Source organism: Crocodylus siamensis, chromosome 3, assembly GCF_052110815.1.
Source record: "Crocodylus siamensis isolate JL-2025a chromosome 3, ASM5211081v1, whole genome shotgun sequence".
Lineage (NCBI taxonomy): Eukaryota > Metazoa > Chordata > Crocodylia > Crocodylidae > Crocodylus > Crocodylus siamensis.
Window position 1 is genome coordinate 131,629,860 of NC_143397.1, and position 26,422 is coordinate 131,656,281.

The window sequence follows — 26,422 nt, forward strand, 5'->3', positions numbered from 1 at the left end:
CCAGTATCCTCTGTGGTTTTCCTTTCTGCTTTGGAAGCACATACCTGTTACCTTAACAGGCTCTGATTCATACCTATTTACCTCCTAAGGTGTGGAAGTGTACATCCCTTACATATATCAAGATGATATTGTAATGAAGCAAATAGCAGCCCCTTCATTATTGGTATTATTAATGTAATAAATCTGTGATCGTTTGAAATTGACAGGTGATTCTTTACTTTATGTCAGAGTCTCTGGAAGTTCAGTGGCAATGAAGTTAGCTCTCAGAATGGTCTCCTGCCGCATTGCAGATCCTTACATTCCCAAGTAGTATCCCCAAGAGCAGTTAGCAACAGTGGAGCTGTGGTCCATGGCTCAGCAGCTTTGATGCCATCATACAGAAGGAGATATGCATAACCCTAGCCATCTTATTGTGTTTTTCTTTTAAGTCACTGCAAAATGTCTTATATCAGGCATAACTTGGCTAGCCATATTGTTTATTTTTGTAAGTGGAAGAAAAGCTTGAAATTATTTGTATTGAGGGTGGTCATATTTGTTGTGGGAGAACAAGAGGTGAGGTCGGTAGCAATTCAGAATGCAACAACGTGCATATTGCAGGGTTATTGAAACACATTAATAAGAAGCAGTCAATGGGAATGTAAGTACATACAAATTTTCCAGTTTCTAAATACTCAGAGCACCCAGCACTGTAAAGCCAGTGGGAGCTTTTGTATGCTTCCATAATATAAATATTTTCTGTTTATAAAAACAACAACAACCCCATAATCTCTGCTCTTTTGCCACTGAACACTGTTTTTGAATGACGCCCTTTCTAATGCCATGCAATCCCCTTGCTTCTACTGGATTTGCACAGATAAAGGTGACTGCAACTTAGCAAACAGTTCTGTTAATGCACAGATGAGACAGAACAACCACCAGCCACCACTGTGGTAAGAAATGTTAGCCAAAAACCTGGGTGTAGATTAAACTATAGAATGCTCACTCCCAGTAACAAGCAGCCCACTCAAAACAATTCTTTATTAATACATCATCAAAAGCTTTCATAATGTACTGCATTGGGTTGACAGAGGAGTGAGGATTAAGTGAATAACAGGAAGCATACTGAAAGAATTTCCCCTAAAGCACTAAGGGCAAGCAAATAAGGAACCTGCAGACAGAATCAGCCTGCATTTTACATTTGTGGAATGCATGTCTTTTGGGAGCGGTGCACACTCCTGGTCCTGGCAAGCTTCAGCAATTGTGCACAGGGGGCAGAGAAACTCAGTGCACAGGGGACAGGTGAATTTGTGACTTCAGTATCAATTCACAAATCATCACATTTCATCTTTGGTGTAAAGCCCACTGTTTTCCTATAAATTTAGGGCAGATTCACTGTTGGCCAGTACCTTGGAGTCATTTTCATTGGTGTAACTCAAATGCAAAACAGTTTAGAATGGTAGTATTGTACTCTGATTTTTGTAATAGTTTTCAGGGTAATGGTGAGTGATGGTCATACTTTCTGCAAGTGGAGGGCAAGGGGAAGCAAAGAGGTGTTTTTAATAATAAGCCCTAAGGGAGAGGGACTGTTTCTGTTATATTTTTATATCACCTAGTATGGCGGAGCACCAAATTCTTGATGTTACCACAAAATTAACAGTAAGTAGGAAGTGAAAAGATTCCAGTTTCTACACAAGTGCACACAGTGTTGTTGAAAGTGGTAAAACAACATTTTTGACATACGCCTGTGTTTTCACATAGTACTAGCTTTCTAGAATTCTCTTCTCTTTCTAGGTTTACCTATGGTATTTTTTTTTGCTTAGGATGTACAAATGTGTGAAGAAGACATTAGGATAATGAGGGGTGGGGGACCAGGACACCACCCCACCAACTGCTGCAGCTGGCCTAGTCCCTGCAGCCATCCCTGCCACTGCTGCTGCTCAAGGTGCAGACCCTGGCCTACCTCTAGAGGAAGGCTCAGTTTACCAAACTAGATCCTATCTGGCCCTCATCATCATTGGTGCTGGTTTACCTTGGCTAGGGACAGACATTCAAAAATCCTGAGCCTGAATTGATTCAATCTTTGCAGGTTAGTTTAACCTGCCTAGGTTGAACTGGTTTGCAAGTGCACTGACATTCCTTCTGGACTGAGGAAATGCAGGCACATACCTGTAGTGGCTCAGGGTAGAAAGCAGGCTGGGAGGTGCTACAGCAGCCCTCCCTTCCCTTCCACAATGCTGAGCTGAAGGGGGCCGTGGCCATGCCCCAGCAGGAAGCTCTGATTAGGGAGGGGTTTAAACCCCAACCCTGCCTGCACAGTCCCAGGCTTTCCCCCTCTCACTGCTCAAGGGGCAGGAGTGTTGCCAGCTACCACTCTGAGGCAAAGGGGAGAGGGGAGGGAGGACTGCTTGTGTTCAGCACATGCACTGGTTGATGATACTGAGGTTTTCAATCTTCTTCTCCTTGCTTCTTCATACTGCCTGCAGCAAACCTTACAGGCAAGGGAGCCAGAAGATGGGCTGCTAAACTCTGTGTTATCAGCTCACGAGAGAACAAAAGCTTCTCTCATTAGTTCCAGTTTTTCTTAAACAGCTTTTTCAAAGGAAGGAACATAACATTACTAGCTGACCTGTTGATTAGCTCCAAAAAGCCCTAAGCAGACACTGTACTGCTAGGGAGCAGAGGGGCGGGGCCAACCCTGCTCTCTGGAGCAGACAGCCCATCCCAGGCCAGGGTTGCAAAGCATCTGGGATGCTGGGGGACTTTGGTTTAACTTAAATCAGGAAGGGGGCTGGGACAGACATTGCATAAACTGGTTTGACCCAAATCAGTTAAGTCTGATACTTTCAACCAGGTTTATCTCAAAACAGTTTCAGCTATTTTGAAACTGGTTTACGTGCACTGAACTTATGTTTTGTTACAGATTTAAACCAGTTTCTGAGCACTTAAACTAGTTTATGTGTAATGTCTGTCCCTAGCCCTTGAGCCTTTTCCTTTACCCCATCTCCAGTAACCAGGCCTATCTCGCACATTGCAGAGCAGCAATTGAATATGACACAAGAGTTAGATATCTGTATTAAAAATATATAGCCTTCCTCCTACTTCTTGGAACCAGTTTGTTCTTAGGCTTGTTGGCAATGGAAGGGCATCATCTCATTGTATGCAAAGCATAAAACAATAATGATAAAGAACAGATGGAGACCTGCAGGCATCGTCACCAATTGGTGACAGTTTTCTTAAAAAACAACTTCTGAGTGGCTGTGACTCAGGAACTCAACAAAAAGCAAAAATAAACTTACCAAGAAACACAGTGATCCATTAATATTACGTGTCCTTGTTTTCCACAAAGCAAGGGAATGAATGGTACCTTTAGGCCACTGAATACTGCAGAATAGATTAAAACACTTCCTCTAGATTGCTTCCCCATACAAGAAGACAACCACATGTGTAAAAGGAAAAAAGCCGTCTGTGAAACTCTGAATAGCACTTTGTCTCAGGATATCAACTTGAAATTACTGTATCAAAGAAGTGTTCCACTAACTTTTTTTAATTAAAGACCATTAATCTTGTTGCCATGCAGATAATGCTAAAACAAACAAGTGCATTTTTTCATTCCTGAAGAAAGAGTATTTTTCTAAGAATGAGGTAGTAGCCATGCAGAAAATCCCTATGGTATAGAAACTATCAGAATTACTTTGTTAACTTCAGGCTATAACTGACAAGTCAGTATGGAAAAAAAAAGTTGAACACTATAGTTGTTCTTAGAGGTGGGAGTTGGGGAAAAGTGTTTTCTTCCCAGCCTCTGAGCTACTGTGAAACCATTTAAGTCCTTCGTCCAATATGATATAAGTATAGAAATGGTCGTGCTAAGATCTATGAACTGGACACAGGGCCCAGTTTTTGTTAAAGTCCTGTTACCTCTTTGTCAAGGAAAGGCAGGAAACACAGGGCTCTGTCTGTCTGAGGTACTTACTTTGTCCCTGTTAATGTAGTAGCTGAGCTTGAAGTATTTATTTCCACAGTTTCCTATGAAGGAAGAGCTTTGTTATCTACATTGTATGGAGGTGGTACAATAGGACTAAGAGGCTTATCCCAAGTTAAATACTGATGAGGGAAATGAGGTAATTCTTCATCTACATTTTCACAAAACCTGCCTTTTTCACCAGTTTGGGACTGTTTTTTGAAAAAACCAAAACCAGAGATGCTGTGGCTGAAAACTAAAATATGTCAGTACTAAAATGCCAGTGAGGTTTCTTATGGGATTGGGTATTTCATGCGACTCATATCCATAGACTGAGTTCCCTGGTTGGACTTCATGTCTCACAAGGCATCACAACCTGGCTTTCTGTAGAGGTCACATGGAGAAATGAACTCTGTCTGTGGAATCCAACCCACAGAGAGAAACAGAGAGCATTTCAGAATAGAAGTATTTTATCTTTGAAAGAGAGAGGTTGGGTTTTGACTATAGCCAGGTTTTTGTTTTTCAGTTTTTGGTGGTTCAGTTTTTTAACAAAATTCAAAATTCTCCACACACAAATTATTTTTAAATTAGAAATATCATTTTGTTGACCCCAGCTTCCATAGAAAAACACTTCCAACAGAAACATGTTCACTATGACAAGCCAAAAAGAAAATTCCTATTTGCTGTAGTTCCAGCTCAAAAGTAAATTGATATTAATCGAAATTTGTTCATAGATAGCAGACAGGAAGGGGTTGCCTATCAGTTGAACATGTGCAGTTTATGGGATATTTAGCCTTAGGAGTTTGGATTACTGGGATAAGGTTTCGGATAATCATCAAAAAGTTTAGATCTTTATCTAAACCAGATCTCTGAACTTTAAAGGATTACCCCTCACCTATGATAATCCTGTTGTGATCTCAACACCTGTACTGAAGCTCAGTGGGTTCATACCCTCAGCCCACTAGACTAGTGTTCTCTCACCCTATAATTTGTCTCTGATGGTTAAAACCAATCTGTGTCAGATCCAAGCATGACTTTCTGGGCATGCTTATTTTAAATGACAGGGTGGCAAGATAATCCCAAATTATCAGTAGGAGCACTTACTACTAGAAAAAACCATGAAATTTTGCTCCTATAAACCACAAAGAAGATGTGCACAATTTTATGAACATTTGCATGCATCTTTTCTTTTGTTTTGGATAGGATTCCTCTTTAGATGCATTCTTTGCTGCCTTCTTTTGCAGTTACCTTGGAAATATTTTTACCTTCACAAAAAGAAAACAGTGCACTATAGAATGAAGTGATTGATCCTAAAAATAATCACCTGCAAACACTCAACACAATATTTCATGTAGGGCCTGGGAACTGTGCTTGTGCCAAACGTATATCCCAAAAGACCAAAACTGAACTGATTTGCATAAGTGATACAGGTAGCTATGTCACATATTGTACACTGTCTTCAGCATGTAGGATCTAAATCTAATGGATTCCCAAGTGAATTGGGAGTTTTTGAACATTTTACTCATCAGTTTTGCTCAAACTTTTCCATCGTACGTAACAGGTTTTTTTGTTTGTTTGTTCATGTTGCAGTTTATTACACTGCAAGGTAAGGAAAAAGGAGGATAAATGGTTTGGAATAGGTGGAGAGGAATATATTTAAATTGTATGCATATATTAGATGCCATTTTAACAAGGATTTCAAAATGCTTTGTCAGTATTAATAATTTAGCCTCACCATATCCCTTCATCAGAGAAATTAGTATTATTCTGGCAACAGAACTGTGTACGTAATTCAATCTTTCCTATAGCATTTTGGAAAACAATTCAGTGTTCTACATTGGAGACACTGTTCACAATTAATTATAGAGAAGCACAGCCTTTTCAATAGAAAGTTATTGGTTCCTAGTGGGTTCTAGAAGACTTTTTCATATGAGCAAGAAAAAAGATAGTATTTTGATATTTTGGTCTAACTTGTAGGAAACCATGAAAATTTCTGGAACTTGCTGGTAGCTTTCATTAATCTCTTGATGTATCTCTTGACTGGGAAAATATGATGTTGTTTTTATCACTGGTGTACCGTGTTTGGAATTAGAAGGAAGGTTTCACTCAAGAGCACCGAGTAAGATGTGTAGGAAATATATTATTAAATGCTGATCTTAAGGCACCTTATTTCCAGAAAACAAAGCGGATGCTGTTAATGAAGTTTCCGGTTAGGTATTCAAAAGGTCAGGTTAAGGAATGGCTGTCTGGATTATAAGCTAATTGCTTTTATGGTGAAATCCTAACCTCATTAAAGTCTATGGGAATTTGGGAATTTAGCAACTGACTTCAGTAGGGTCAGGATTCCAGTCCCTGAGAGTTCCTGCTCAGTAAAGGACACCTTATTACATATGAGTCTAGGAAAGATGGCAGATGATGTAAAGTAGGCATTGGACACAATATTCTTTTGGTTTGTTTGTCCTGTCCTAAATTGTTCAGCACATTAAACTGCTGCTCAAACACACCAGTATTTTAAGAGAGATGCACAACTGCAGTCTTTTTAGCCTGACACAACCTTCTTGTGAAAGGGCTGGACCCATTCACAGAGAGAAGGGTCAAATGACATCCTCGTTCTCTTCTCACACAAAATCACTTCCTTCTAACCATATTGATTCAGTACCTGAAATGAAAGATATCTGTTAGGAATGTTAAGATGTTGTTCTTGAAAAATGATGGTCCAACATAAGGTTCACATTTTGTAAGACTTTGGACTCGGGACTGTTTTATTCAAGAATTTACTGTGGAAAATACCGATTTACTTCTTGGGGGCATTTTCCTGACCCACAAAGATAAGTCTTTTCTGGTAAGGACCAGAAGAGCAATGACTGCATGGGCGGGATCTACACAAGACACTAAAGATGCAGTAGACTAATTCTGCTGTGCATTAGTGTGGCTGCAAAAACCATGCTAATTGGTTTACTGCACATTAGTGCACCGGCACTACTGCGCAGTAGCATCAATAATGACGCATTAAGTTACTACCTGTAATTACAGGGCACTTTTAGATGTGCTCCAGGAGTGGAGGGAATGGCGCTTTAATTAGAGTGGCTCTGGCAGCCTCTGCGCTTATGTATAGGCACTCGCAAGTACTAAACTTAATGCAATGTAGTTACGGAGCATTAATGAATGTGTAGACGCACATGAAAATTAAAATCAGCATTGTGATTAGGTGATAGGACTTGAAAAAGGGGCTACCAGAAATCCTCAACAAGCTTCTTCAGCACACCTTTGCAGCTACTACTGCTATGTTTCATCCCAAAATAACTGCATGTTAATGCCGGAGGAAGTGAGTCCAAGACTTATTTGCAGCATGCCCAAAGGCATGATATTTCATAGATTTCATAGACATTAGGGCTGGAAGGGACCTCGGGAGATCATCGAGTCCAGCCCCCTGGACCATACATAAAACCAATTGCAATCACATAGTCTGCAGTGGCACTAAAAAACAACTGCTTTGTGTACTAATAAGTAACCTTCTTCAGTCCTAGTACTTGGCCAGCCTTTGGAACAATGGTAAAAAATAGACCTCAGTCCAGGGCAGAAAGGACTTAAACGTCCAAAGCAGAGACAGAGGACAGAAATGCAAAGTTCACACTTGTTCTAGACTTCTTTAAGTTTGTGGATGTTCAGGTCTGGGGCATTAGCATAGGTCCATCTTTATTAAAGTAAATTTAGGTGTGAGGTGTCACTTTTCCATGCTACAAAATTATACTTTGGTGAGGTCAACATGCTGCTCCTTGAGTTGGTTGGCTATTTGTTGTGGTGGTAAGAAAAACCTGAAAGGCCTGTGTGCCCCTGGGTATGTCAATGCTGTCATGTCAGCCAAAACCTTCCCTGTCCATCTGGTCCCACTCGTATGCTAAAACTGAAGATACCCCTGGGAAGTCACTGTAGGACACACCTTTGCAGAGGTCCCAGGCTCTATATACTTGAGAGTGACCTGTGGTTTTAGCCCCAGAGTGTACTCACTGGTGTATTTCTGAGTTTGGGGCAGGAATGGACACACGTGCATTTGGTGGGTGCTCAGAAACATCCCAACTGGGACACACTGTGGTGCTGTGACATAGACAGAACCATTGTGATCTGCTATGTACAGAAATGCTGTTGAGAAGATGAAGGCCAAGGAGCATCTTAATCCCAGGGCAACCTTGCAGAAGACATCTGCAATGTTATAGCCGGCATTCACTATGCATAAGGCCATCACCAGGGAGGACTATACCTCAGTTGCTCGGGGCTGCAGGGGGGCAGTCAGGAAGGCCAAGGCAGAGATGGAAGTGGAACTAGCTACCTGGATGAAAGACAACAAGAAGTCCTTTTTTTAAATACATAGGGGGTAAAAAGAAGGTACCGGGTAACATGGGACCTCTGCAAGACATGATAGGAAATCTGGTCATTGCACCAGACAGCAAAGCTAACATATTTAACAATTTCTTTGCTTCCATTTTTTGAGCAGGGACCGGGTCACACCCTCCCCACTGGGACCCCCATAATACCCAGGGGAGGAGCACCCAGGGCTAGGGTCAGTGAGGACCTAGTTGGGGAACTTCTGGAGGAACTGGACATATTTAAATCAGCTGGTCCTGATGATCTCCACCCCAGAGTGCTAAGGGAATTAGCAGAGGTCATTGCGGGACCCCTGGACCAGCTTTACAAGCACTCATGGTGCTCTGGTGTGGTGTCAGAGCACTGAAAAAGGGCCAATGTGGTTCCCATTTTCAAAAAAGGGAGGAAGGGGGACCCAGGATACTATAGGTCAGTAAGTCTTACCTCGATCCTGGGTAAGTTTTTTGAGAGAATTATCTTGGTGCATGACTGTGAGGGGTCAGCAGGGGAGATTATGCTTAGGGGCAACCAACATGGGTTTATTTGAGGCAGGTCCTGTTAGACCAACCTGGTGGCCTTCTAGGACCAGGTCACAAAATCCTTAGATGCAGGGGTAGCAGTGGACATAGTATTTCTGGACTTTAGGAAGGCCTTTGACACTGTCTCTCACCCCATCCTCATTAAAAAAACTAGGAGACTGTGGTGTCAACACCTACAGTCAAATGGGTCGCTAACTGGCTGGAGGGCCACACCCAGAGAGTGGTGGTGGATGGGTCATTTTTGACCTGGAGGGATGTGAGCAGGGGGGTCCCCGAGGGCTCGGTCCTCGGATCCACACTGTTCAACATCTTCATCAGTGACTTGGATGAGGGGGTAAAAAGCACCCTGTTCAAATATGCAGACAACACTAAGGTGTGGGGAGAAGCGAGCATGCTAGAAGGAAGGAATAGGCTGCAATTGGACCTAGACAGGTTACAGGGGTGGGTGGATGAGAACAGGATGGGTTTCAACACTGACAAGTGCAAGGTGATGCACCTGGGGAGGAAGAACCAGCAGCATACCTACAGGCTGGGGAACTCCCTTCTCATCAGTGCAGAGGCAGAAAAGGATCTTGAAATCATTATTGACTCCAAGATGAACGTGGGCCAGCAGTGTGGGGGCGCGGTCAGGACGGCCAAGCGTACCTTGTCATGCATCCACAGACACTAAGATGTGGGGGGATGTGGGCATGCTAGAAGGGAGGAATAGACTGCAATCGGACCTAGACAGGTTACAGGGGTGGGCAGATGAGAATAGGTTTCATAGACATTAGGGCTGGAAAAGACCTCGGGAGATCATCGAGTCCAGCCTCCTGCCCAAAGGGCAGGAAGTCAGCTGGGGTCATAGGATCCCAGCAAGATAAGCATCCAATTTGCTCTTGAAGCTGTTCAGTGTAGGTGCTTGAACCACCTCCGCTGGCAAACTGTTCCAGACCTTGGGGGCTCGGACAGTAAAGAAATTTTTCCTTATGTCCAGCCTGAAACGGTCTTGCAGGAGTTTGTAACCGTTCGACCTCGTCATCCCTAGGGGCGCTCTGGTGAACAGACGTTCCCCCAGATCCTGGTGGTCACCCCTGATAAACTTATAGGTGGCCATCAGATCACCCCTGAGCCTGCGCTTTTCCAGGCTAAAGAGTCCCATGGCTCTCAGCCTGTCATCGTAAGATCTGTTTTCCTGACCTCTGATCATGCGCGTGGCTCTCCTCTGGACTCTCTCAAGCTTCTCCACATCCTTTTTGAATTGTGGAGCCCAAAACTGGACGCAGTACTCCAGCTGCGGCCTCACCAAGGCCGAGTACAAGGGGAGAATGACATCCCGGGATTTGCTCGAGAAGCATCTATGGATGCACGCCAGCATTTTGGTCGCTTTACTAGCCGCAGCATCGCATTGCAGGCTCATGTTCATCTTGTGGTCAATGATGACCCCCAAGTCTTTTTCTTCTGTAGTGCTAACCAACGTAGCACTGCCAAGCCTATAAGGGTGCTGCAGGTTTTTCCTCCCAAGGTGAAGAACCTTGCATTTTTCGGTGTTAAACACCATGAGGTTCTCGTCTGCCCATTTGCTGAGCTTGTCCAGGTCAGCCTGGATCACCCGCCTATCTTCTGGCGTGGATGCTTTGCCCCAAAGTTTGGTGTCATCGGCGAACTTGGCCAGTCCACTCCTAACTCCAATGTCCACATCGTTAATGAAGATGTTGAACAGTATGGGTCCCAGGACAGAGCCTTGAGGGACCCCACTGGTTACAGGGCACCATGATGAGTGACTGCCATCAATCACAACCCTCTGGGTCCGACCACAAAGCCAATTTCCCAGCCAGCGGATTGTGGTGGAGCCAAGGCCACAACTGGGCAGTTTGGCCAAGAGGTGATCATGGGATACCAGATCAAAAGCTTTTCTGAAGTCAAGATATATGACATCAATCTCTTCTCCCTTGTCCAGGTGATAGGTCACCTGGTCATAGAAGGAAATGAGATTGGTCAAACAAGACCTACCCGCAACAAACCCGTGCTGGCTGTCCCTTAGAATGTTAGCCTGGGCCAGTCCCTCAAGGATGGCCTCCTTAATAAACTTTTCTAAGATCTTCCCCAGGATAGAAGTCAGGCTAATGGGCCTGTAGTTAGCCGGATCCACTCTCCTCCCTTTCTTGAAGATCGGCACCACATTGGCCTTCTTCCAGTCTTCGGGCACTACACCAGAGCACCAGGAGTTTTCAAAGATCCATGCTAGGGGCTGGGCTATGATGCTCGCCAGCTCCTTGAGTACCCTGGGGTGCAGGTTGTCAGGGCCAGCTGACTTGAAGGTATCCAGCTTCTCAAGGTGTTCCTTCACGAGGTCAGCATTGATGGAGGGTAGGGGATTCCCCTCACCCAGATTTCCCTGTCCCATAGCAGGCATGGGCATCCCGTGTGACTGATGAAAGACTGACGCAAAGTACCTATTTAATAGGTTGGCTTTTTCCTGGGCGTCAGTTGTCAGTTGCCCCATCTGGTTTAGCAGGGGACCAACATTGCCCTTGCTTTTCCTCTGGCTCCCCACATATCTGAAAAAGGACTTTTTGTTGTCCTTGATGCCTGAAGCTAGTTGGAGTTCAGTTGCAGCCTTGGCTTTCCTGGTTTGGTCCCTGCAGGACCGGACCAGCGCGGAGTAATCCTCCTTGGAGGTGAATCCCGACCTCCATCCTTTGTAGGCTTTCCTTTTTAGCCACAGTAGGTCGGCTAGGTCTCTGGAGAGCCAGGGGGGCTGCTGTGCCTTCTTGCTGCCTTTCCTCCGTGTTGGAATAGATTTAGCTTGTGCACTGAGGATCGCTTCCTTGAGAAGCAACCACTCTTCTTGAACTCCCATCTCCCTGGGGTCATGGTCCCTGAGGGCCTGACCGACTAGCCTCTTGAGCTTGTCAAAGTCGGCTTTTCTGAAGTCAAGGACTTCTGTGTTGCTGACTGACTTGCCAGCTTTACGGCGGATGGTGAAGGTGATCAGCTTGTGGTCGCTGTCACCCAACTTCCCATCGAACACTAGGTCGCCGATTAGGTCATCCTCCGTAGCCAGTACCAGGTCAAGCAGCGCTTTGCCTCTCGTTGGCCCATAGACTTCTTGGGTCAGGTAGAGGTCATCCATGCACGAGAGAAAGCTTTGCGCCCGCTCAGATTTAGCTGAGTGATCTTCCCACAAGATGTCCGGGTAATTGAAGTCACCCATGACAACCAAGGTCCTGGAACAAGCGGCCTCAGTCAGTTCCCGGGTGAACTCCTGGTCAAGCTCGGGACTTTGAGTGGGAGGTCTGTAGTAGACTCCCACCGTTGTGTCCCCTGTGCCGAATTCCCCACGAATTTTTACCCAGAGGGTCTCTAGCTGTCCATGCCAGTCACCAACATCAGCTTGCAGGGACATGTAGCTTTCCTTCACATAGAGAGCTACACCCCCGCCCCTTTTGTCAACACGATCCCTCCTGTATAGGGTATAGCCCTCTATACCCGTGGTCCAGTCATGGGTGGAGTCCCACCAGGTCTCCGTTATCCCAATGACATCATATTTCTTTGCACTGAGCAGGAGGATGAGCTCGTCCTGCTTGTTGCCCAGGCTCCTGGCATTAGTGTACAGGCAGGCAAGTGTGCCCTTGGGGGCTCTTGCCTTGCCCACAGATTGTACCAGGGCTGGGGCAGGGGTGAGCTCCCTTAAGTGCCCCCTTAAGTGCCTTGGTCCGCTGGCTTTGCAAGGGCCGTTCAGCGGGCCAGCAGGGGCAGTAGTCCCCCCATCCCCCAGCAGGCTTAGTTTAAATCCCGGTGGAGCAGGTCAGCCAGCCTGGCTGAGAAGAGCCTCCTCCCCAGGGGAGAGAGGTGGAGGCCATCTCTTCCCAGCAGCTCGCTGCCTCTCTCTCCAAAGAGTGGGCTGTGGTCATGGAAGCCAAAGCCTTCCCGATAACACCAGCGCCGCAGTCTTTGGTTCACCGCGTGGATCCTCCTCTCCCTCCTCAGCCCATAGCCCGAGACTGGGAGGATCGAGGAAAACACCACCTGAGCTCCCAGACCCCTAAGCCCTGCTCCGAACTCCCTGTAGCGCCTCATGACCTGGCTGGGGGTGCTCCGAGCCGTGTCATTGGTGCCCACATGAATAAGGAGCATGGGATAGTGGTCTGTGGGCCGGAGGAGCTGCGGGATCCTCTCCGCAATGTCTCAGATGCGGGCCCCTGGGAAGCAGCAGACTTCCCGGGCTAAGGGGCCGGGGTGGCAGATTGCCCCCTCAGTGCCCCGCAGGATGGAGTCTCCCACAACAAACTCCTTACGCTTTGTCTTGGGGAGAGCGGGGCCAGTAGCTGCAGTCGAGCCTGGGTTGCCTGCGGGAGCTGGCAACTGCGTGGGCTCTGCTGGGGCTGCAAGAGGTGCGAACCTGTTGCTAAGCTCTGGCGGGGCAGCGGCCTTGGTGCGGCGGGCCTTGGGGCCCTTGACCACCTTGGTCCATGCCCCTGACTGGGCAGAGCGGGAGGTCCCAGAGTCCTCCTTAGTCGCGGAGGGAGATGGAGCTCTCCCCTGCGGCTCCCAGGGGAGAAGGGCCTGGCAGTAGGAGTCTATCTCCTGCTCACAATCCCTGATGACACGCAGTCTCTGGACTGTGGCCTGGAGCTCCTCCAGCTGGCGCGCCAGAGACCCCAGTAGGGAGCAGACCCCGCAAGGGGAGGGGGCCATGCTCCCGGGCCCCAGAGCCTGAAAAAGGGACAGGCAGCCCCTGCAGCCAAGAGCCAGGGGCTCCGTCTGCGTGGAGCCCGGAACTATGGGCTCCGTCTGGGTGGCCGTCTCTGAGGTGCCCAGTGGAGGGGCCGCAGATCCCGAGGGGACCCTTGGGGTGTGGCACGTGCCCATCCTTGTCATGCCTCTGGTAGGCTGGCTACGGCTGGGGCTGGCTATGGCTGGGGGGGGTCGCAGGCAGGGTCTCGTGCCCTCCCACGCCCTCCCCTGCGTGAAGTCCGTGCTAACTCAAGCGCCTGTTTACGCAGCCTGTTCGCGCGGCTCTGGTGGCGGGGCTCCCTGGGGGGCTGGGCCAAGTAGGGGCCTGGGCGGGGGCTGGACCTGGCCCGGCACCAGGCAGTGGCCTCCTCCCAGCAAGCAAGGAGTTAACCCCTTCCCACCACGATCCCGCTTACCTCTGGCTGTGCTGGGGGTCAGCAGGGGGCTCGGCGGCTGCTGAGGGGGTGTCTGGGGGGCTTCGGGGGAGTGGGGGCGCAGCGGGCTTCACCCGTGCGTCTCTCACCGCTCCAGAGCCTACCTGAGTGTGGTTTTTTTTTTTTTTTTTTCCCCCTGGCTGGTGGGCCCTTTTAAACTACGCGCATGCGCAGTGGGCCTGCCGTCGGGGAATGCTGGCTTCTCAGGCCAGGGGGGCCCTGCCCGGGATTTGGGGGGATTCAACACTGACAAGTGCAAAGTGATGCACCTGGGGAGGAAGAACCGGCAGCATACCTACAGGTTGGGGAACTCCCTTCTTGTCAGTACAGAGGTGGAAAAGGATCTTGGAGTCATCATTGACTCCAAGATGAATGTGGGCCAGCAGTGTGGGGATGCAGTCAGGAAGGCCAACCATACCTTGTCATGCATCCACAGATGCATCTCATGCTGGTCCAAGGAGGTGATCCTCCCCTTGCATGCAACACTGGTCAGGCCGCAGCTGGAGTACTGCACCCAGTTCTTGGTGCTGCACTTCAAGAGGGATGAGGACAACATGGAGAGGGTCTAGAGGAGGGCCACTTGCATGATCAGGGGGCAGTTGGGCAGGCTCTACGAGGAGAGGCTATGGGACCTGAACCCGTTCAGCCTCCACAAGAGAAGGCTGAGGGGGGATCTAGTGGCCTGTTACAAACTAGTCAGAGGGGCTCAGCAGGCACTGGAGGAGTCCCTGTTTCCCCGAGCACTACCAGAAGTGACTAGAAATATCGGTCACAAGCTGGCAAGGGTAGATTCCCATTAGACATTAGGAGGCGCTACTTCACAGTCAGGGCAGCTAGGGTCTGGAACCAACTTCCAAGGGAAATTGTGCTTGCTTCTACCCTGAGGGTCTTCAAAAGGAGGCTGGATGAATGCCTTGCTGAGGTCGTTTGACCCCAGTACTCTTTCCTGCCATGGCAGGGGGTCAGACTTGATGATCTGCTCAGGTCCCTTCTGACCTTACCAGCTATGAAACTATGAAAGGCGGGTGAAATGGGGAGTGATATTCCTGGTGAAACCCAAAGAAAATGTAAACTTACCAATCTTGCTTTACAAGTAACTGTTAGTGCTCAGGTGGTGGCACTAGAAGGGGACACGTATTGTATCTTTCAAAAGGCAGGCATGGTAACCCCAGCCACTAGTCCTTGCTGCTTCACATCACCATTCCTCTCCCCCTCTTCCCCCCCTACCCCTACAGTGAACTTCTGGGTGCAAAAGCTACAACTGAGCCATAAGAGCATGCTGATATTGGCCTAGTCTCATACCAGTGTGACCCTATTGATATCCGTGTGGTTATATTTATGCCACTGGAAAGGAGATTGAGAACCAGACCCCCAAGTCTGTCAGGTAGCAGAAAGGTTGTTTAACTAAAAATGCCATGCAAACAGTGGCTAGAGAACACACCTCTTTCCTTCTTTTAATCTTGTAAACCAAATGTTAGTGTGCATGGTAACTGCTTTTAGATCCATGGAGTGATAATAAAAGGAGCGTGTAATTGCTGTCAGGTTACCTGCTGTTTATTACTAGGTGAAAATTGCATAGCTGTTAATGACTCTATCAGCTAAGACTATTTGTGCAGTATCTGTTGATTTGTGCAAATTGAGTTCATTAATCTTTCTTTCAAAACTAACATTGCTTTAATTTGTTCTTTACTAGGCTTTTCCATTTTTCCCCACAAAGTGTAAGGATTGTAGATGAACCACTTTGCACTGCTGTTTCCATTGCAATGCAGTTTGTGCTGTCAATGCATCTTGACAATACTTGCAGCTTGATGGAAATACTGTCCATTATCCAGCAGAGTGCCTGAAGTTGATATATGTGACACAGCACTCTAGATGCTTGTACTTAACATGCAAATATTCAAATATATCAGGTTTTGCAGTCCAGTCAGAAAAGTCTTACCTCTGTTTCATTCAAGAATAAACTGTCCCATTCTAGTTTGTCTCTACAGTAAGGCAGGAGAGAGCACATAAATGGTTACCATGATACAGCTATAGCCAATAACTCTCAGCACTTTGTTAACTTGCTGTCATTTGTTGTCCTTTCTCCATACCCAGTGTTTCCAAATAAGTAAGATGAAGTGAATTTCTCCAGTATCCATTAGTTTCTGGAATCTTCTATTTAGGAATCTCAAAACAGCTTGATGAATAGAGGGTCAGGTTTTATAGATGACTGAACTGGGTCACAGAGAGGTGCCAAAGGCTGAGCTGGATGACTGCAGCAAAGCCAGTAGTTAAAGCCAAGAAAATGGCTCTGCATTGCCAAGCCCCTTGTGTAGTTGTTCACAGTAGTGCAAAACACTGCCTTTCTGACTGTCTCAGCTTGCAAAGCCTGGCATGCTTGGTGGCATTTCCCCATTTGGATATAACACAACGATGTTTGGCAGCTACAGCTGGTCGATTCCCAAATTTCAGGGGACATTGTTGCCATCAGTAGACAGGGCCACACTCTTTTTGAAGAAAATCATAGAACTAGGATACAGAAGGTGGAACACATGGAGCCCCTGGCATGTGACAGCCACAGCCACCTCTGTAATTTTCTGTGGATCATAAAGTCGGCTGATGTTAGCCAATAATACAATGCAGTGTAACAATTACTGGTCTCCCCAGATGAGCTCTTCCAGTGTTCCCCATGCAGGTTGGAACCTTGAGAAAGAAAGAGAGTGGGCATGAGCACAAGGATCCCGTGTGGGGAGAAGAAAAGGAGACCTGGCATCAGAGGATTAGAGGAGCACATAGAACCTCTGGTGTGGGGCAAAATGGAGTGGTCCCATGGAAAAATTGGTGGAGGAAGAATAGAGACTCATGGCATAGGGGGGAAGGGAAAATGGGGTGCATTCATACTATCATAGAGAAGTCAGGCTAGAAGGGACCTCCAGAGATCATCTAGTCCAACTCTCTGCCTGTGGCAGGATTATCCCTGTCCGACCAATTGTATACATAACCATAGTCCTAAGCACTTTGTAAAACTAACATCAACCCTAACACAACAAAAGATATAATGCCCTAACCTGCCACAGATGAAGCAAGAGAACCATGGTAGCCAATGCCTTGCTTCTATAAAAGGTTGTTAATATATGGCCAAGTGACCCCAGGAAGAAGGCCACATCCCTAGCTATAGAGGAAGGCAAAAACCACCATAGTCTGACTGTGAGCAGAGGGGCAAGGCCATTTAGCCAGAACCTCTGGCGTTAAGTCTCAGCAGGCTCATTGGCACACCCCAGTCAAAATCCCCAGCTTTGGCTTTAGCCAACACCCAGTGCCTCTGAGGAAGACTTAAAAACATCTTGACACATGTAGCAGAAAGGAGTGGGGGCAAGCAGAAAAGCCCAGAAGCATGGGAAATACCCATAGTAGAGCATAAGCATAGCTACACCTATATCATCCCTGACCAGTGGCTGCCCAACCTCTTACTGAATACCTCCAATGATGGAGTCCACAGCTTCCCTAGGCAGTCTGTTCTACTGCCTCACTGTTTTAAAGGTGAAGAAGTTTTTTTCTGATATCCAATCTAAGTCTACTTGGCTGCAACTTCAAGCCATTGGTCTGTGTCCTCTGTACAGCAAGAGAGAAAGGCAGCTGCCTTTATGGCAGCCTTTCAAGTATTTGAAGGCAGCTTTCATTTTCCTTTGTAAGTGGCTCTTCTGAAAGCTGAACATGACTAGCTCCTTTAACCTCTCCTCATATGACTAGCCTTGCAAGCCCTTTATTGTCTTTGCCATCCACTTCTTGACCCTCTCTAACTTCTCCATGTCCTTTTTAAAATGTGTAGGCCAAAACTGCACACGGTGCTCTAGATGAGGCCTGACCAGTGCTGAGTAGAGAGGCACTTTCACCTCCTGCACCTTGCGCCTAATGCGTCTACTGATCCATCCCAAAAATGCATTCGTCTTTTGTGTGGCTCCATCGCACTGCAGACTCATAGTGAGATCTACCAAGACTCCCAGATCCTTCTCTGTAGCATTGCCATCCAGCCTGGTATTGTGCATTTATTTATTTGTGTTTTTGATTATTCTTCCCAAGGTGTAGCACCTTGCATTTGTCTATACTGAACTTCATTCTATTAGCTCTAGCCCAGCTTTCTACTGGGTTGAGATCCTTCTGAATTGTGCCTACATCCTCCAACACATTCATAATTCTTCCCAGTTTTGTGTCACCTGCAGACTTGCTCAAGAAGCTTTCTATGCCAGCATCCACATCATTAATAAACACATTGAACAGCACCGGGCCCAGGACAGACCCCTGTGGGCCTCTACTTAAAACCTCCTACTATTCTGACATAGTTCTGTTAATAATTACCCTTTGTTTGCAGCTATTGATCCAGTTGTCTATACACCTTCTAATAGTTTTGCCCAGCCCACGCTTCTTCCATATGTTTATAAGAAGATGATGTGCAACCCTATTGAAAACTTTGCTGAAGTCCAGATACACTATATCTACAGTAGGCCTGTATGAATATGGAAGTATTTGATTCAACTTTGATTCAGATTTGGCTGATTCGGAGGACAGTGATTCGAATAGGAGGTTCAGATAACTGTCCTGAATCAATTCGGCCAAATCAGCTTTGGAAGATTTGGGACTGATTCAGAGAGATTTGGTGATTCAGATCAGCCAGGGAGAGGCAGGCACAGGTGGGTGGCTGCAAGTTCTCCCATGGCTCCTTTGGCTGTGCCTGCCTCTCTCTGGGTGGGGAGAGCTGCAGGAGAAGCCCCCATGGATGCCCTGCCTGACCCCATCTCCTGCCTAGCCTCAACCTAGTCCTGGCACTTTACAAATAAAATTTTAAAAAAAAGCCCTGAACTCACCAGCTGCAGGAACAGTGATTGGGGCCTCTGGGTTCTCAAGGCAAAGCCCCCCGCACAGCATGGGGGAGTGGGGATCACCTCCCCACCTTGGCACTCATGCAGCAGCTACCCCATGGTGCGAGTGCAGCATGGTTTGGTAGGGCACCATGCACTGCCTGGGAGCTGGGGCCACTAGGGTTGAGCACTGCTGGGCTCCAGCCACCCCGGCTCCCAGACAGAGCATAGTGCCCTGTGACAGCTGCTGCATGGGTGCCGAGTGGGGGGCAGATCCCCGCTGCCCCTCACTGCTCTGCACTGCATGGGGGGCGGGGGGGCAGGCTCTGCCATGAGCACCCAGAGGCCCCAGTTGCCACTTCTGCATCTGGTGAGTGCGGAGCATTTTTATTTATTTTTTTATATAAAGTGTTGGGACTAGGCTGTGTCTGGACAGGGGATGGGGCCGGGCAGGGCAGCCATGGGGGCTTCTCCTGCAGCTCCTCCAGCTGTGCCTGCCTCTGCCCTGGTGGAGGTAGCCACGGGGGCTATGCCCTGCTGCTGCTTGTCCAGCCAGCACAGGGGATGGGGGCATGATGCAGGCGCAGCTTGCTCCAGGCAGCAGCAGGGCATAGCCCCTGCTCCCAGTTCTGCTGCAACCTCATCAGCTGTGGGAGTGGGGGCTCTGCCCTGCTGCCACTTGCCAGCTGGCATGGGGGAGCATGGGATGTGGGTGTGGCAGCACTGGAAGCAGGGGCTATGCCCTGCTGCCACTTGCCCCCTTCTGCCTAGAGCAATCCACACCCGCATCCCACCTGCCCCCCGCCCTGGCTGAGCAAGCAGCGGCAGGGCAGATCCCCCACGCCCAGCACTGCCACACCCTCATGCCCCCACACCTCTACACCCCTTTCCCCAAGTAACGTGCCCCCCACCTTGGCTGGGCAGCTTGCCTGAGCCCCAATCCCTCTATCCCCAACACCTTTTCCCTCCCTCCTCTCCCAACCCCAACAGACTTACCAGCTGGAGGCAGCTGTCAGCTGCCTGTTTAGTCTATGGCCAAATCTCCAAATCAGCTGAATCTTTTCTGAATCATTTTCTGATTGATTCAGATGCTTTTAATTGATTTGGAGCTTTTACTTGGTCTCCCAATTTGATTCAGATTTGGAGATTCCATCCCCAAATTGGGCTGAACCTCCTCCAAATCGAATCAGCTACCGTAGCTTTGCACAGCCCTAATCTACAGCATTCCCTTCATCCAACCATGAAGTTACTTTGTTAAGTTTGTTCTTAGTTAATCCATTCTGGCTGTTCATGATCAGCCCTTCCTCCTCCATATGCTTGCAAATGGTCTTCCTTAGTATATGCTCCAGTAATTGCCTGGGTATTGGAGTGAGGCTAACTTGTCTATAGTTCCCCTGGTTGTCCTTTTTGCCTTTTTTGAAGGGGGACACTATGTTGGTCCTTTTCGGTACATAGCTCATGTCCCACAATTTAAAGAAGATCATTATCAAGGGCTCCAAGATCTCCTCTTCCAGTTCCTTCAGTGACCTGAGATGAAGTTCATCCAGCCCTTTTGATTTACATTCATTCAGACCAATCAAAAGCTCTCTGTCTATTTGGTTACCTTATTCTGCAGCTTGCCCTTTCCTTATCCAAATAATCCTAATTAGGTGTCTGGCAGAAGCTTTTTTTTTTTTTGTGAAGACTGAGGCAAAGTAGCTGTTGAGTAGCTCTGCCTTCTTTGATTCTTCTGTTAGGAGTTCCCCAGGGCTTGTTAACAGCAGACCACAGCTTCCTTGGTCCTTCTTTTTTAGCCAGTGTACTTAGAGAACCTCTTTTGGTTGTCTTTAACCTCCCTCACCAGGTGCAGCTCATTTTTTATCTTTGCCTTCCTGATTTTGTCCTTGCAGGTTCCTGCTATTTCCTGGTATGTTTCCTTGGTGACCTGCCCATTCTTCCATTGCCTGTATGCTTTCCTTTTGTATTGGAGGCAGCCTAGAAGCTCCTTGTGCAGCCACATTAGTCTCTTGCCGTTCTTTTTGTGTTTTCATCATGTTGGAACAGTTTCTTGTTGGGCTTCCAATACTGTGCTCTTTAGAAGCTCCTGGATGCCTTTATCATTCAGTCTGTCTTCCCATGGCACTTTGTCCATGAACTTTGAGTTGAATGAAATCTGCCTTTTTGAAATCCAGCATCCTAACTTTATTGACCTTGTTCATTCCCTGTCTCAGGAACTGGAATTCTATCATATTGTGATCGCTACTTCCTAAGTTGCCCATCATCTTCACATCCTGCACCAGTTCTACCCTATTGCTCAGGACAAGATCCAGGATAGATGATCCCCTAGTTGTATTCTCCACCTCCTGGAACAGAAAGTTGTCCTCCGCACAAATTAGGGATTAGCTCAACATGTAATCTCCAACACCTGGCTTCCCCATTTTACCTTAGTTCCGGGGCTTGTGCACAATACAGCCAAACATAAAATGTCAAGCCAGTTCCTAACTTGTGTGGATCTGGTTACTCCGTCTTTTGAGAAATATACTTCTGGCAAAAGGGAAATTTAAGCACTAGATGGAACATCTAGGAGTCTGAGTTTCTGAGATGTATGGGATTGTTTCATCTCTCTGTTTTCCCAATAAGCTCCTTGGACCTTCTTGGAGGCTATGCTCATATCCCTGTGTTGTTGCCTCACATTTGCATATCCCTGACACTGAGAGGGCACCATTTTTCCCTGCCTACCAGAGACCCAGAACCCCTTTTCCTCTTGCTCACCCCCTATGTGAGAAGCCTATTTCTCAAAAGAGGGAGTAACCATCTCAGAGACAGACTCAGCACTTCAACAATATTTTAGTTTGGACATACCTCACCAGGATTTACGAGCAGCACAATTTTTAGCATCAGTTCCCCAGGCATTGAAATACATTGAAAACATTGGCTTGGCTTCATCTTAATTTTCAACCATGAAGGATTCATCTGCCTGAAAGGTAGCAGCAACAGCAGCCTCTAGGAGTTGTCAATAAGTGAAGAATTGTGTTTTTATGGCTGCTACCTTGATGCTGACTGCTACCTCGATGCTAAAGCCATGTGCTTTAAAACTCCAGGGATTATCTTTGTGTTTAACTTGTTGTGAAAACAGGGAGTTTGATTGCAGCAGGAACATTTTCTTTCCAAACAGTTACCAGAATCCTATTGTTTTTGTTGACCTTTTTGTAAAATATAATAACCCTATTCCCGGTCTTGCCACCTTCAACTGAAGTGATTTATGTTATGCCAGGATCTGAGGAGGGACTAAAATGATGCATCACAATATGAAGTTCTATTACAATGGAGTTGTTGAGAGGTAAAAATTCAAAGGGCCTCGTCATCAGGAGAGCCACATCTTCTCCCCTCAGGTTGAAAAAAATCTCTGTAACAAAATGACAAGCTTTCACACTGGCATCATAACCCTGTTTTTAGTTGAATCACACCAAACTATTAAACTGTCCTTTTTATATAGAAATGGCTATAGATATGGATATAAACAGATAGCGGTATCTGTATCTCTGTCCCTAGGGTTTTGAATATGATGCCGTCAATGTCATCTTCTTATCCAGACAAGAAAGGTAGAAGAAGAGCAGCAACTTGGGCTGCCCCCACCTTTGGCTAATGCCCTTTAATCTTGTCTGAAGAAGGAGTGTAATTCTGTCACCATTTCTTTTTAATCCACAGCTGCCTTGGAATTTTTATTAGGTATAATATCTAATGATGATTTTGGAGATGGCAGCTGGTTAACATGGATTCACAGACCTATTGAGTCATAAAGGGGTTTAACTTGCTTGGTACGTAATATGCAAATAATGAGCTGACAGCAGAAGTAAACTATTAACCCAGACACAGGTGTGGACAAGTATGAAGTGATACTTTAAAAGCTAAATATAGTAACTAGAGAGTATGAAGTGTTTCTCATACTTCCCAACATCAAAGCTATTTGTTGTTGATAGCTGACTCAAATTGAGGTAGCATTCACATATAAAAGTATGTGCCATTATGATAAGATAACATTGTCTTTATGATGCTGTTTGCTGATTCAGTTCCTACGCATTACTTTAATTTGTCACTAATGACTGTAAAAACTTTGTGGAATGTATATATGAAACTGTGTTATCTACACCCAGCAAAGCTTACAGTATAATTTACATTGCTTATCTACAGGGGTAAACTGGTCTGAATTAAAGACTGTGTGCCACAGACTACTTATAAAAATGCCCTTGGCATTCTTCAAGCCTCATTTCCACAGACTCCCATGTGCCCCATAACAGATGTCTTGTCACCTACTACCAGTGCAAAGCACTAGCCCATCAGCAAACCCTGGGCTGGATCCAGCATGCCAAGGGATTGTATCTGGCCCATGGTGGGTTCCTTGGGGCAGCCTGGGCCATGGTGCATGCAACTGGCCCCATTGCCCCGAAGCACAGAGCGAAACTAGGGCAGTGGTGGCTGCACTTGGCTTCCTGGAAGCCCTGGTGGTGGCAGCTCTTTCTGACTGCCACTGCCAGTGTCACTGCTACTGGCCCTGCCCACTGTCCAGCTCCTACATGCCACTCTTCACCCTTCTGTGGCCCCATTCCTTTGGCCAAACACACCCTGCTTGTAGGGGGTCCCAGGCTGGTTCCCATGGAAACCTCTCCCACTTGCCTGCCCTCTCTGTCCGGCACCCCCCAGCTGCAAGTGTGGCGCAGATGGGCCCAGGGCCAGTTAGGATAAATTGGTATCTCCCCACCATCCCCCTCCCCCTACCCTGCACCGAGACCAGGTCAGCACCCCCTCCCCTCAGCCTACAGCAGCTCACCAAAACTCTGAAGTGGCCCTCCAGCCAAAATAATTGCCCACTGTCCTAAAGTGATGGGAAAAGCTCTTCTGGTTCCAGGACTCTACACTATTGGCCCTAACAATGATGAACCTGAGCTGTAGTTTATCAGACCATTTCATGAACTTGTCCACATCACTGGGTTAACTTGCTTTTCCATGTGATGAACACAGCAAAACTTACTTATTCTAAAGAAGAGAACACAGGTTTCACATGAATGATTCCCTAGGATTGTTGCACATCACATTTGTCATTTTCCTCCATTTTCCACAGCAACATCAAACTTCTCCTCTTAGTTCAACTGGAAATGACTCACTGGCTGTCCACCTGGAGACCATCATAAACTAGACAGAGCTGAAATATTGCTGAAACAGAACAGTTAAACTGCTACTAAAGTATGATCTATGTCCCAACATAGTTTTTGTGAACATAATATGTTATATAAGTACATCAAGCAAAATAAAGTTATTTGTCCATGGGCACACAAGGAGTCGGTGAGAAAAGGGAAGAAAACTAGATTTCATTTTGTTCCCTCTTCAACCCTAAACACATTAAAACTTGTGTAATGGTAAAACTTACCCTTACATTGGTTTAAAAAAGAAACTAGCAAAAAAATCAGGGATGCAAAAACAGTGCAAGTCAGGGGTGGGCATTTATTTGGGCTGCTGGGCCACTTAAGCTTTGGTGAGCTCTTGAGGGCTGCACACATCAAAACTTTCAGAACATATCATTTTAACAACTTATAGATAAAAGCAAATATTATACTAAAATCAAACATCTAGTATAATATATTTTCATTTTATTTCAAAAAATAATTTTGTCCTGATGTGTTTTCTGAGTAGTGCATATAGAGGTGATTGCACAATAGCTCAAAATATAGTCTTACTCTTGTATATTGTGTGTGTATGTGTGGGCAGGTGTCTCAGGTGTTGGAGAGATGGTGTGGGGAGGTGTATGTGTGCGTGGGGTGGGCTGTCCACATGTCCAGGGAACGAGTGGGGGTAGGGGAGGCAGGGATGCATAGAGTAGAGGTATCTACAGTAGTTGCTATTACAGTGCCTGACCACTAGGTACCAGAGAAGTCAACAATAGTCTGCTTGCATTGACCACATGCCTGCCCCAGAAGAGAAGTGGGCATGTGATACCTACATAAGTATAACTTATATCAGGGGTGGGCAAAATAAGGCCTTCAGCCAAGATCTGGTCTGCCATCTGATTGAATCTGGCTTGCAGGTGGGTACCTACCAATTGACTAACTGGTCTGTGGCTGCCCCCACACTGCTCTGCATGGGGCTGAGCCCCACCTGCTTCCACCTGGGGCAACATGCACTGTGTTTCTGCCCACATTTGCACCTGTCCCCAGCCCTGGCTCTGGCCAACATGCACGGCTTCCTGGCAGGCCTACCCACAGTGTGGCTGCATCCGCCCAGGTACTATTTGGTTCCCCCCACGTCCAGCAGTTCCTCCTCCTCCTGCTGCTTCTACTATGCTGTTCCGGGCAGCAGGTAGCAAGGGGAAGGGCTGTGGCCATGGGGATTTATCCCAGATACCACATGCCCAGCCAGGTGGAGGGGAAGCTGCAGCTGGGTGGCTCTTGCCCTGGCATGCAAAGCTCCAGCTCCAGCTCCAGATTCTGGCTGCCTTCCACCCCCTCCACCTGCATGCAGGTGGCTGCTCATCACACTGGGTGGGCAGAAGACAGCTGGGAGCCGGACCTGAAGCCCTGCACAATGGGGCAGGAGCTTCATGGTTGAAGCTTCCTTCCTGCTTGGCTGGGAGGAGGAGGAGCTGCTGGAGGCAGGGTGAGCTGAACAGTACGTGGTAGGCCTGTGCGAGTCAGCAGCAATCCAATCTGGCTTCAAATCATGTCATGAGTTTTGCCTGTCAGCAGCTAGGGGTGCAGGGCCCCAGAACCCCCCTGCACCAATCTCCTCCACAGCTGGCAGGCAGTGTGGCCTCAGCAGGGGCCACCATCCCTGCAGCTGTCACCCCGCTGTGCCTTAATGCATGCAGTGTCACCCAAGGCACGAGTTTTGCTTGTCTACAGCTTGAGGAGCAGTTCCCCCCAAACCCCTGCACCAATATTCTTGAAACTCGGCAGACTTTGTGGCCTCAGCAAGAGCTACCAGCCCTGCAGTTTTGACCCCCCTGTGTTGTAACATGTAGCCGTGACAGGAGTTTTGCTTTCAAGAATTTGGGGTGCAGTTGCCCCCAAATCCCTATACCGATCTTCCTGAAACTTGGCAGACTTTGTGGCCTTAGCATAAGCTACCACCCCTTCAGTTTTCACCCCCCATGTTGTAACATCTGGATGTGACATGAGTTTTGCTTTCAAGATTTTGGGGTTCAGTTCCCCCCAAACCCCTGCACCGATCTTCATGAAACTTGGCAGGCTTTATGCTTTCTGCAGAGCCTAAAAGAAATCATCCAAATCAGACACAAAACTAACAAAGTTATAGATATTTTATTGTTTCCTCATTATACCCTATGGCCAGATCTCTGAGGCAGCTCTGAAGCACTTTGCAAGCTCTGAACCACTTCAGGAAGCCTAACGAGGCAGTGCTTCAACTCGGATGTGCTGCTTCAGACCCTGAAGTGTCCGAAGCTTCTCTGGATCTGAAGCTCTTTCTGAAGCCTCGCACAGCCCTAGTACCTGGGAGGCTACCGCTGCATTGGGAGCAGCCCCGCTGGGAAGCTGTGCACACTGACCAAGGCCAGGCCTGGAGGCATGTGTGGGCAGGAGTGTAGCATGGGCCATCTTGGGTAGGAGT